This window comes from Vombatus ursinus, unplaced genomic scaffold (assembly GCF_900497805.2).
Source record: "Vombatus ursinus unplaced genomic scaffold, bare-nosed wombat genome assembly UNPS02014779.1, whole genome shotgun sequence".
Taxonomy (NCBI): domain Eukaryota; kingdom Metazoa; phylum Chordata; class Mammalia; order Diprotodontia; family Vombatidae; genus Vombatus; species Vombatus ursinus.
In genome coordinates this window covers 60,413,425-60,423,649 of record NW_020954557.1, presented here as the reverse complement: position 1 = coordinate 60,423,649, position 10,225 = coordinate 60,413,425, and the positions used below count along the sequence as shown (strand labels likewise).

Genomic DNA, 10,225 nt, shown 5'->3' with positions numbered 1-10,225 from the left:
TGTCAAGGAAGAGGAAAGAATCAGGGGGAGGAAGGGAAGGGAAGGGAAGGCCCACCCACGTCTAAGATACTGAATGAGGGAATCCCCCCAGGTTCAAATCCTCCCACCCCTCTTCCTACCCCGGTGATCTTAGGCAAATCACTGACACCTCCCGGGGTCTCAGTTTGCTAAACTGTAAAATGAAGGGGCTGGACTAGGTAGCCCCCGAGGTTTGGATCTAGATCTAGGATCCTCTGGCTCCTCGTAACCCGCCCCCAGTGCCCCCACCCTCCGAAGCCGGACACCTTCATTCTCCCCACCCTCCCCACCTTCTCTAGCCGCTCTCGCTCTTAACAGCATCGGTCTCTATGGCGACCTGAAACCCCGAATCCCATTGGTCCGTTCAATATGAGGGCCGGGCCAATAGGGTGGGACAGCCTTTTCCTGCGGTCCAATGGAAACTGGCGCGGAGCAGGTCGGGGGACGGCGGCGTGCTGACGTTCCCGGGAGCCCTATGCTGGCTGGCTGACTGGCTGGGTGGTGGGGGCTGTTTGGCGGAGCTCGGCAGCACCCAGGCACCGGGGCTGACTCCGTGCTGTCGCCGAGGAAGGTGGCACCATGGGCACCGGGTAGAGGGGGAAGTTGGCCGCCGCCGCCGCCGCGTCCCGGGGGTGGGGTGGGAGAAGTGTTGCAGGGGAGGGGGCGGGCGGGCGGGAGGGGGTTCGTCTGCGGGGGGGGGCTCAGGGGGAAGGGGGGGGAGCTCCCCTGGGCCTGGCCCTTTTTTTTTTGGGTGCCGCAGCCGCGACCCCTCCGCGCGGATGTCCCCGATTCCTGGAGCGACGGCAGCCACTTCCTAACCTGGAAAGTAAGTGTGCGGCATGCGGGGAGGGCGCCCAACCATATCCCCCACCCCCACTCCTCCTGGCCCTTCACTTCCCCGGCTCGTGGTACTGTTCCCTCCGTTCACCCCGCAAATCTCCAGATCGGGGCGAGCGTGGGGGAGGGTGTGGGAAGGGGAGCCTCCCGTTACAATCACCCCCACCCACCTACTCTCCTCCTTTCCTGCCCCGCCTCGTGTTCCTGCCTGCACTCGCCTTCTCCCCTCCCCCCATCCCCCCAAGGCACTGAAGTTTCAACCTCCATTTGCATTTCCCAGGATTTTTTTCCTTACCCTACTGCTTACCTTTCTACCCTCCATGATTTTATATATATACCCTCCAGTCTCTCCCTGGTCTGTGGCTTTCAGCTTCTGCCCTTCCCCCCCCACCCCCCCCCCCCCAATCTTTCCCTGCAAATCTGCCCTTGCTCCTTCCCCTTTCTCATCCTTTCTGGCTTTCTGCCCCGTACTTTGGCTTCTTCTCCTCATTCCTCTTGCATTCTGCCCTCACCTTCGTTTCTCTTCCCCCTTCCCCCATTCCTCCTTTCCTAGTAAAACCTCCTGCTCATCTGATTTGCCCTAAATTCTCTATCTCCTACAAGCCTTTAAGCCCCTATACTCTTCCTCGCTCCTATCTCTCCCACCAGTGTTAACTGAATTCTGTAGAACTGGTAGGATCTTCCACTTTGCTTTGCGCTTTCTCTCTCTTTGGACACCCCTTCTCCGCCCCCCCACCCCAATTCCAGCGAGGAAGTCTGTCCAGCACCCTTCAGCCCTTCTTGGTCATCTTCCTCACACCCTTATTTTCTCCGTGTATGTTTCTGTAGCCTCTCTTTAGCCCTCTTGGTCCGTACCCCTGCATGCACTCCTCTACCAGTCAATCTCCCCTGCCCTCTGCACCTCTTCTCTCCCCAGCCCCCCAACGTGTTACACGCAGGAGTTGAAATAACGTTTCCCCGGCTGTTGGGCGGCTGTCTCGGCAAAGCTTTCTGCCACTCGCTGCCTTTGCCCGGGTAGGGAGGGGGATTTGGCTCGGATTTAGCTGCGTGTTGGCGGAGTGCGACAAGCAGCCAGTGCGGCTCTGGAGCTGTGGTTGTGGCCGCTCGGGGCTGATGAATAGGCAGGTGTGTGTGTGCCTGCAGGAGCCGCGCGCTGTTTGTTCCTTGGGCGGTAGATTGTGGAGGAATGTGAGGAATGCTTTGGGGGCAGAGTACGCACACCCTGCCGCTGCCGCCGCCGCTCCCTGCTCAGCTCTCTCCATTAGCCAGAGGTCACTGGAGCATCTTCTCGGGAGCTGGTGAGGCTCTTACTTCTCTCCGCCTCCTTCTCTCTTTCCTTGCGGCAGAGCAGGCATTGGGGAAGTGTGACAAGCAGATCTGCCTGCCGTCAGCCTGGCAGGCAGGATTCGTGCTTAGGCTCGGTTTTGCGGCATTTTCCTCCAGGAGGATGAATTTGGGGGAGGGGGGAAAGATTAGTACTTAACAAGGTCATCGATCGTCCAATCTTTTCTCAAGTTTGGCTTGCAGTGTTTCATGAGTATCTGATTTTTCTTGTGCCACTGGGTTCTCAGAGAATCTACAGAAACAGGGACCAGAAGGTGGATGTTTTTAGGTTGATGGTGTTGTAACCAACATGTTTAGCCGTTTTAAAAATATGTTAGTGCTTGTGAAGAGACATAATTTGAGGAAGATTTGTGGACCTCAGATGTCATAAGATTTGTAATTTTTGGTCCTGCTGAGCTGTTTAGAATCCCATATAATGCATAATGAATAGAAACAGAGAGGCAGTGTTTGACCAGAGATGGGACAGATAGAACTGTCTGGTACAGTTAAATTAGGGGCTTGTCAATTACCTTTTGAAATAGAGAAATACAATGAGATACAACAATCACAAGCATAACCTTTTCAAGATTTACATTTATTAAGAAAGGCCGTGTTTCTAGTTTTGTAATTATCTTAGTCCTTTTAGGAGGAGGAGAAGAGGAAAAGAGAATAACTTTTAAGCATGGTGGCTCAATTGAATAAAATGAAAAATTATTGGTATGTATTTTTTAAGTTAAAAGTTGAATTTTTTCTTAACATGAAGGAAGCAAATTGAAGAATACCTTCAATATATTATTTTAGAAAGGAACATTTTTTGTTTGCAATATTTTACATTCTATTCCAGTGTGATTTGTCTTTTTGGTGATGCTTTTAGTTACAAGGTCACAGATGATTTTGTGCAAATATATTAAACAACATTTGTAGAAGCCTTCCTTTCTGGTGTTGTAGAGAAACCTTAATGGAAGCCAGCAAAATTACTGTCTGAGGCGAAAATAACCAAAAGTAAGAGTGATTCTGTATGTTGCATTGAGACCCACTGTATATGCTTTATATGGGACACATTTTGCTTTTGAGAATGTTTACTATAAGCTCCTCTGAAATTTTTGGACCAGATTCAGAAAAATGATGAATTTACTTGCCAAATTAAGATTCCTGTGATCACTTGGTTTGGATTAAGAACCATGAAGAGTATAGCATGAGAGCCTTTGTATGAAAACTGGGCAAGGCAAAATGGAAAACAAAAACTTAGACTAGGAAATTAAACCTGATCTTTAAAGCTTTTTTATAATGTTTACAATCAGTGAACATTCTAAATTAAGAGTCTACTTGATATCTAACATTGTAAAAGACATAAGGTTTTGTAATTGTAGCAGCAGACTTTTATTATGTAACATCGTTAGAACCAATTGCAGTACAAGTTCAAGTATATTCTTATTTGATTTGAAATTCATTCTACAGAGTAGAAAACAGGTTTTCTCTGCTTCAGATTGAAATAACTATATATGTACTGTATACATGTTTTGGGTAGATAGTTTTAACTGCTTGAGAAACCTTTCAGTTATCAATCATGCAGTCTAAAGTTTTGATTCTGTTTATAGAAATTGCTCCATTCTGTTTGATTCACAAGAGCAGGGGTTCTTCATCATTTTTGGTGAGTGTAATGGACTCCTGTGGAAGTTTGGTGAAAGTCTAGTCTCAGAATAATGTTTTTAAATACATAAAGTAAACATACATAGGATTAAATAGGAAACTAATTATATTGCTATAATGATGTAATTTTGTTTTCCTATTCAAGTTCTGGGACCCCCTGTCTGTGGTGTGCTCCTGCTCTACATTATTGGATTTTGTAGTACTGGGGAAGGTGCTGCGACCTTATGGCCAGAGATGATAGAAAATAATGTAACTTGCGATTTAATTCAAAATACAAAATGCCTTTTCACTATGTTCTAAGATAGAGGGTACATATTTTGGTTTTGTAGGTCATGCTACAAAAATCCAAACTGCCAGAAACTGCCCTATAATCTCAGTTGTATTTTCTTTTAAAAAAATGATAAAGATGTTGATGCTACATTTGGATTTTAAAAGAAAATTTAAACAGTCATATGATCGTAAATATGTTATTAGTATTTGCATTTCATCTGGAATATGCCAGTCAATTGGTTGATAAAATAACATTTTGGGAATTTTGTAAAATCTATGGTATGTGTTACAATCTGCAAATAATATCCCTGTTCCTCAGTTTGCTTATTTCTATTACAGAATTAATACCTGTATCCTTCCCCTTAAAGATGAATGAAAGGTTTATCCCAAGGTTCTTCCAGTGCAATAAACTACTCCTGGGAATTGTTAGGCACTTTTGGAAGTTGCTTTAATTTATTCTGCCTACTAGGGTATAGTTACTACTTCAGTGTACTAAATGGTACCCTAGTGGCCTTTCTGCCAGCACTAAAATGCTACTCATTGAAACACAATTCTGGTGGGCTAGATATGTGTAGAAAAGGAATAATGGCATGCTGTTTAAGCAGCTGTTTTAGGGCTAAAATGAGGGAGCAGCAAAGGAGGAGGGCAGAAACAAAACTTTGGGGATAAGCTGAATTACAGCTTCATAAGATGTGATATGATCTTCATTGCTGGCAAGCAACAGCAACAGTAGACAGTTTTCACCATGTTCCTTCTGACTTGGGTTTTTCTCCTTCTGGCTCCTTTTTGGAACAAAATGCAATCTCATGAGTTCCCTGTTTTCTCAGACAAGCATAACATCTTTTTAAGGCTTTGAGAAAGTTTTGCTTCTGATAAGATGGGGAAACTGAGTTTAAAAACTTCAACTTATGTACTTTATTCCTTCCTCCCCTCTCCCACCATTGAGATAAAGGGGCAGCAAAATCACAGACTGATATAACAAACTTACATTTGTTCACCAAGACCTACTATTTCCTTTGTATTTTGGAGAGAAGAAAAAGAGCTTTGCACTGTGAATGTTCAATTATTTCATCTTAGTTACTGAGGAGGTTATGAAGATTCTTAGAATAAAGATTGAAGATGTGTGCTAGGTACTACTAACAGCCTCTTTCCAGCTCTCCCACTAAGGCATTGAGTCAAGGAGAGAAATGGGATTTTTCCTCTAAAAACGGAAAAGGAGAAAAGGAATGGGTTGTTGTTTTGAAAATTCCTAGGTAGATCTTTTAGGGTAGTATAATATTCACATTATTTCCTAAGCTGCCATGAAAGAATGCAACAAAACTCTATATTCACTTGAAATATATTGACTTAGCAACAGTAAGGTTGTAATAAATTTCAGTAACAGAAAAGTAGAATCATGCTTACTCTTAAATTGTAAACATTGAAAGTTTGATATGTGTGATATTCTCAAATCAATTAAACCTAGAAATATTGCTACACATTTCCCTTGAATCAGGGAAATTTATTTCTGTTTAGTTTTGATGGATACTGATCATATACATCAGTGGTAATTTTATTAGTCTTCAGTCAGTTAACAAGCATTTATTAAGCAACTGCTATGAACCAGATCATAGCAGTCAAGCAGTTGGGAGCTGGATAGGATTAGTAGGCAAAATTACAACATTAAAGCATGAATAAACAGAAAGATTTTTGCATAGTATACAAGAGTAAGCACATTTTAGAGAGGGGAACACACATTAGTAAATGTAAGCAGAATTTTCATTAGGTTTTAGTACTGGGGGAGGGTGTCTAGGAACCTCCAAATTTGTGGGGCATGGAGAGGGTGCATGCTGTTGTGAAGTCAGTGACACAAAGGACACAGTCAGTATTTCTAAGGGAGGTGATTGCTAGCTAGTGTGTAGGAGAAAGTGCATTGGAGACCCAGTTAGGTTTCTGTAACTAACTAGTGGAGGCTCACATGCAATCAATTTATCTTCTTCTCTCCTATAATGCACACGCCCAGATCCTCAGGTTGCAGGTAATACTTTTGTGATTTCTTTTCTACTTTAACGCTTTCCTTGATATTAATTTTAACTTTTATCTGTATAAAATATTACATTTGGCTCTCCAAATTTAGTTCTGTACACTGTGATATGCCTTCCAGCCATGTACCCCCCTTGTGAATGACCCTACAAGCTCAGTAGGTTTAGAAGAGCAACTGGGGGGAGTTCCACATCCAGACTGCCATAAGGGTGATAAAAAGCAATTACATTGGGGTGTTCAGGGCAATAACACAACACTGCAGGCAGTTAAAGCATAGTTAATTGTGAGAATGTTAGCTTGCTTTCTAAGGATAGAATAAAAATGTGAAATCTCATGGGTGGAGTCCTAGTATTTTGAAAAAGAAAGTAACCAAAATTCAGATGAACTAAGAGGTTATCGGTTTCTCCGAGTGATTATCATTAAAGAATAAAATCAGCTAACAACACATAAAGGAATAGGTCTGTGGAGATCCTTGAAGTATGTAGCGCTTGAAGTCTTTAAAACTGCTTACAAGTACTTGTTTGGTGCCGGGAAGAGTAGGAGGTATGAGTAAACATACCTTAATAAATTTGATAATAACTTTAAAAGGTAGAAAGTAATGTTCCTAGTTCAAAGAAATGGAAATTAAAATAGTTAAGATATGTTTATATTTTATATTATAAGTCCAATTTTTTGTGTTGGAATTTTGTGTAATGCCTTTGTAAAATATGGTTGGCTGCCAGTTTAGGAAAAGGTGTTAGAAAACTGTTAACGTTTTGTGGACCAATTGATAGGCCCATAAATTGATTCCTTTAGGCATTTGTAGATTTTTACTAAGCCATTCTTAAATGTAGTCTTTTTTGTGATATTGTTCTCAAGCATTATGCATATACCCTGAGCTGTAATAACTTAAAAAAATTTTATCTAAATCTTTTTAGAACCTATTTAATATTTAAGCCTTTAATACCACTTCTGATTCCATATTTTATATTTTGATTACTAAGGAATTTCAGCAAAGAAGTGTGAGAATTTTCAAGATCAAGCAAGGGATATCTCTGGATTCTTGGGTTTCCTAAATAAAACTATACACACTATGATAGATAGGCTTTCAGGTTTGCCAGCATGTAATGCATGCTTATGTATACATTATGATTTTATACACATTAGTCATTTTCATTTTGGTCTTTATATTTCCAGACTGAAGAATCCTAATGTATGGTTTTTTCAATCATATCTTAGCTTTAGTATATGAAGATGAATCTACTGACTTAGAGTAGAATATGCACTGTGAATTGTGTTTCTAGCAATACTGGTGGATTTACAGTAGTTTTTATCTACTGCTCTTTTGTCATATATTGAAAGGCACCTTAGAGGCTACCTAATTCAATATGTTCCTGAATTAAAGAATTACTCTTCAGCATCGAGGAAAGGAAAATGCTCTTGCCTATGGTAGCCCATTCCAGTTTTGTACAGCCCTAATTTGTTAAGACATTTTTCCTTAGCCTAAATCTAGTTCTCTGTAGCTTCTACTCTTTATTCCTATTTTTTGTCTTCTGGGTCCAAGCAGAATAGATCTAGTCCCCTTTCTGCACAGTGCTTTAAAATAATGTCATGTGTCCCCCACCCACCTGAGTCTTATTTTTTCTAAGTTCTCCCTTCTTGATCGTTTTAGTTTCCTTTCTCTGGACCATTTCTAGTTCTGTTATATGTGTCTTGAGGTTTAACTATGACGCACTTCACTTTTAGTATAAGGATGAGATTCATACTATCTTTCTGTTCAGCAGCTTTCTGTTGAGAAAATGTAGGGGCAAGGTAGAATAGTGGCTAAAATGCTGAGTTTGATGTCAGTGGTAATGCTATTAATAGCTAAAATTTATATAGTGCTCTGCAGTTATCTCATTTTATCCTCACAACAACCTCAGGAGGCAGGTGCTATTATAATAATAGCATATAGAGGATAATCCTCCTTTTACAGATGAGGAAACTGAAGTATACAGGTGAAGTGACTTGTCAAGACCACTCAGCTAATAATTATCTCAGGCAGGATTTGAACTCAGGTCTTTCTGACTCCAGGTCAGCTACCTAGCTGCCTACCCCCCTCTGGTTGGAAATTTTGCCTCTGATACTTGCCATGTGACTCTGGGCAAGTAGCTTTAACCTCTCTCTGCCTCAAGCAAATTCCTAGGACTTAAGTATATTGAGTCAGAGTGGTGGCCACCTAGGTCCTGGGGAGGGAGGGCACCGTAAAGGCAAAATCACAGCTCCTTTATCTAATAAAGAGGATATCTATCTCCTTTCAAAATAAAATAAAAGTAAAAAATCACATTTAAGTCAAAAAGCCTTTAGGAACTCGTCTCTGACTTCTGAAGTTTTAAATTTACTTCAGGGAGATAAGGTACATTGACATGAAAAAGTAAGAGCAAAATGGCCTATCTCTGTCCAATGGTGTTTATAGATAATGATTGCTATAGATATGTAGAAGAGAGGGAATTGGAAATCATCAATTACTGGGTTATCATGAAGGTGATACTTAAGCTGGACCTTGAGAATGGACAAGCATTGTGTGAAACAGGTAGCTTTCTCCATTTTAAGAAAGTGACATGTAGCTGGGAAAGCATATGTCATGCTTATGGAAGAATAAAGAAAGCAGTCTGCCCAAAGCATTGAGTTAGTATTTGAGGATTATGAGAGAGAAGGTTGGAGGTGGGTAGGCAGGTTCAATCTATGTGATTGATGATCAAGCTGAGGAGTTTATATTAGAAGTATTTGGGTGTGGCTTGGGTGATGGCAGTGTCTTGACTTTATATTCAGCTAGACATTAGAAGAATTTACACTATTGTTGGTGGAACTATGAATTAATACAACTATTTTGGAAAGCATGTGGAATTAGAAAAATAAAATGCTAACATATCCATACCATTTGACCTAGAGATTCCGTTATTAAGCATATTCCCCAAGGAGGCCATTGATAAGAAGAAAAATCCTCCATATACACCAAAATATTTATAACATCATTTTTTGTTATAGCAAAGAATTGGAAATAAAGTAGATGCTAATCAATTGGGGAATAGCTAAACAAATTGTGCTATGTAAATGTGTCCTGTAAGAGAGCAAATATGGTGAATACTGAGAAACATAGAAAGATCTACATGACGTGATGTAGAGGAAAATGAGCAGAGCCAAGAAGACAATATTCATAGTGACTGTAGTAATATACAGTTATATCTTCCACATCATAGGGATTAGGGGCATGGCACCCCTGTGATCTGGAAAATCTAATCTGTGTGACATTTTTGGCCCCTCCCTTCATACCAGAGAAGAAGTATGAATTTTAAAATTTTTTCTTTATAGTACCTTATTATAAAATTTGGGTTAAGCATTTCTGAGTTTCTAAACTTTTTCTGTGTTGTCCATTAGCCCTTGCATGTCATTTGTGGCTTTCCTAAAACTCCCCTCAAATTCCCATTTATAGTAATTTCTTATGGCGATGTGTGGTATATCAAAACTGCAATGAGGAAAATCCCGATGTGAAAGGGATAACTGTAAATTGAAAGAACAAGCTCAATAAAAATCAAAAGAGAATGTTGCAAAATTATAAAGAATAGGCATGACTCAAAAGAAAAGATATAAGAAGACAACATCCCTTTGCTGGAAAATTGTTTCACGTCATCTTTTTGTGGGTTCTGCCACTCTCGAATTTGTTTAGAGTCATTATTTAAAGGTATTTGGAGGGGGAGAGCTCAGGTGAGTCCCTGCCTTTACTCTGCCATCTTGTCTCCACCTCAAACTCTTCTAGGAATTCTTGTTTGACTCTGGTCAATTTGGCTTTTTTCCTTGAGGCTTTGTAGCTGTTTTCATATTGATTTCACGTTGATATTTTCTTTTGAGTTTTTGTCTTGGTCTTCCCTACCACCGTAATTGCTTTTTGTGGTCAATTCTATTTCTTTTGTTTTCTGATTTTTCCACCCTATTTCTTGGCTTAGAATGTTATGTTAAAGTTGGGTTCTGCTCATCTGGGGTTGGGGAGGCACTGTTCCAAACTTTAGGCTTTTTCATGCTCCTGTTTTCAGAGCTATTTCTGAGGGTGTGCAAGTTTTTGATCCTTCCCAGGGTGATGTGATGTGAA

General features: G+C 40.9%; 1 protein-coding gene across 7 annotated transcripts in view; it reads left to right on the top strand.

The window, feature by feature from the left end:
* Positions 1–743: 743 nt before the first annotated feature.
* PKP4 (plakophilin 4) overlaps positions 744–10,225 on the top strand; it is a 235,078-nt gene continuing 225,596 nt past the window's right edge. For 3 of the 7 annotated variants that reach the window (XM_027865893.1, XM_027865894.1, XM_027865892.1), the window contains exon 1: positions 747–844. The gene's annotated coding sequence lies outside the window, so the exon portion shown is untranslated. Of the gene's footprint in view, positions 845–10,225 lie in introns of all 7 variants that reach the window. The other 4 variants (XM_027865897.1, XM_027865896.1, XM_027865898.1 and 1 more) reach the window with 3 other exon arrangements.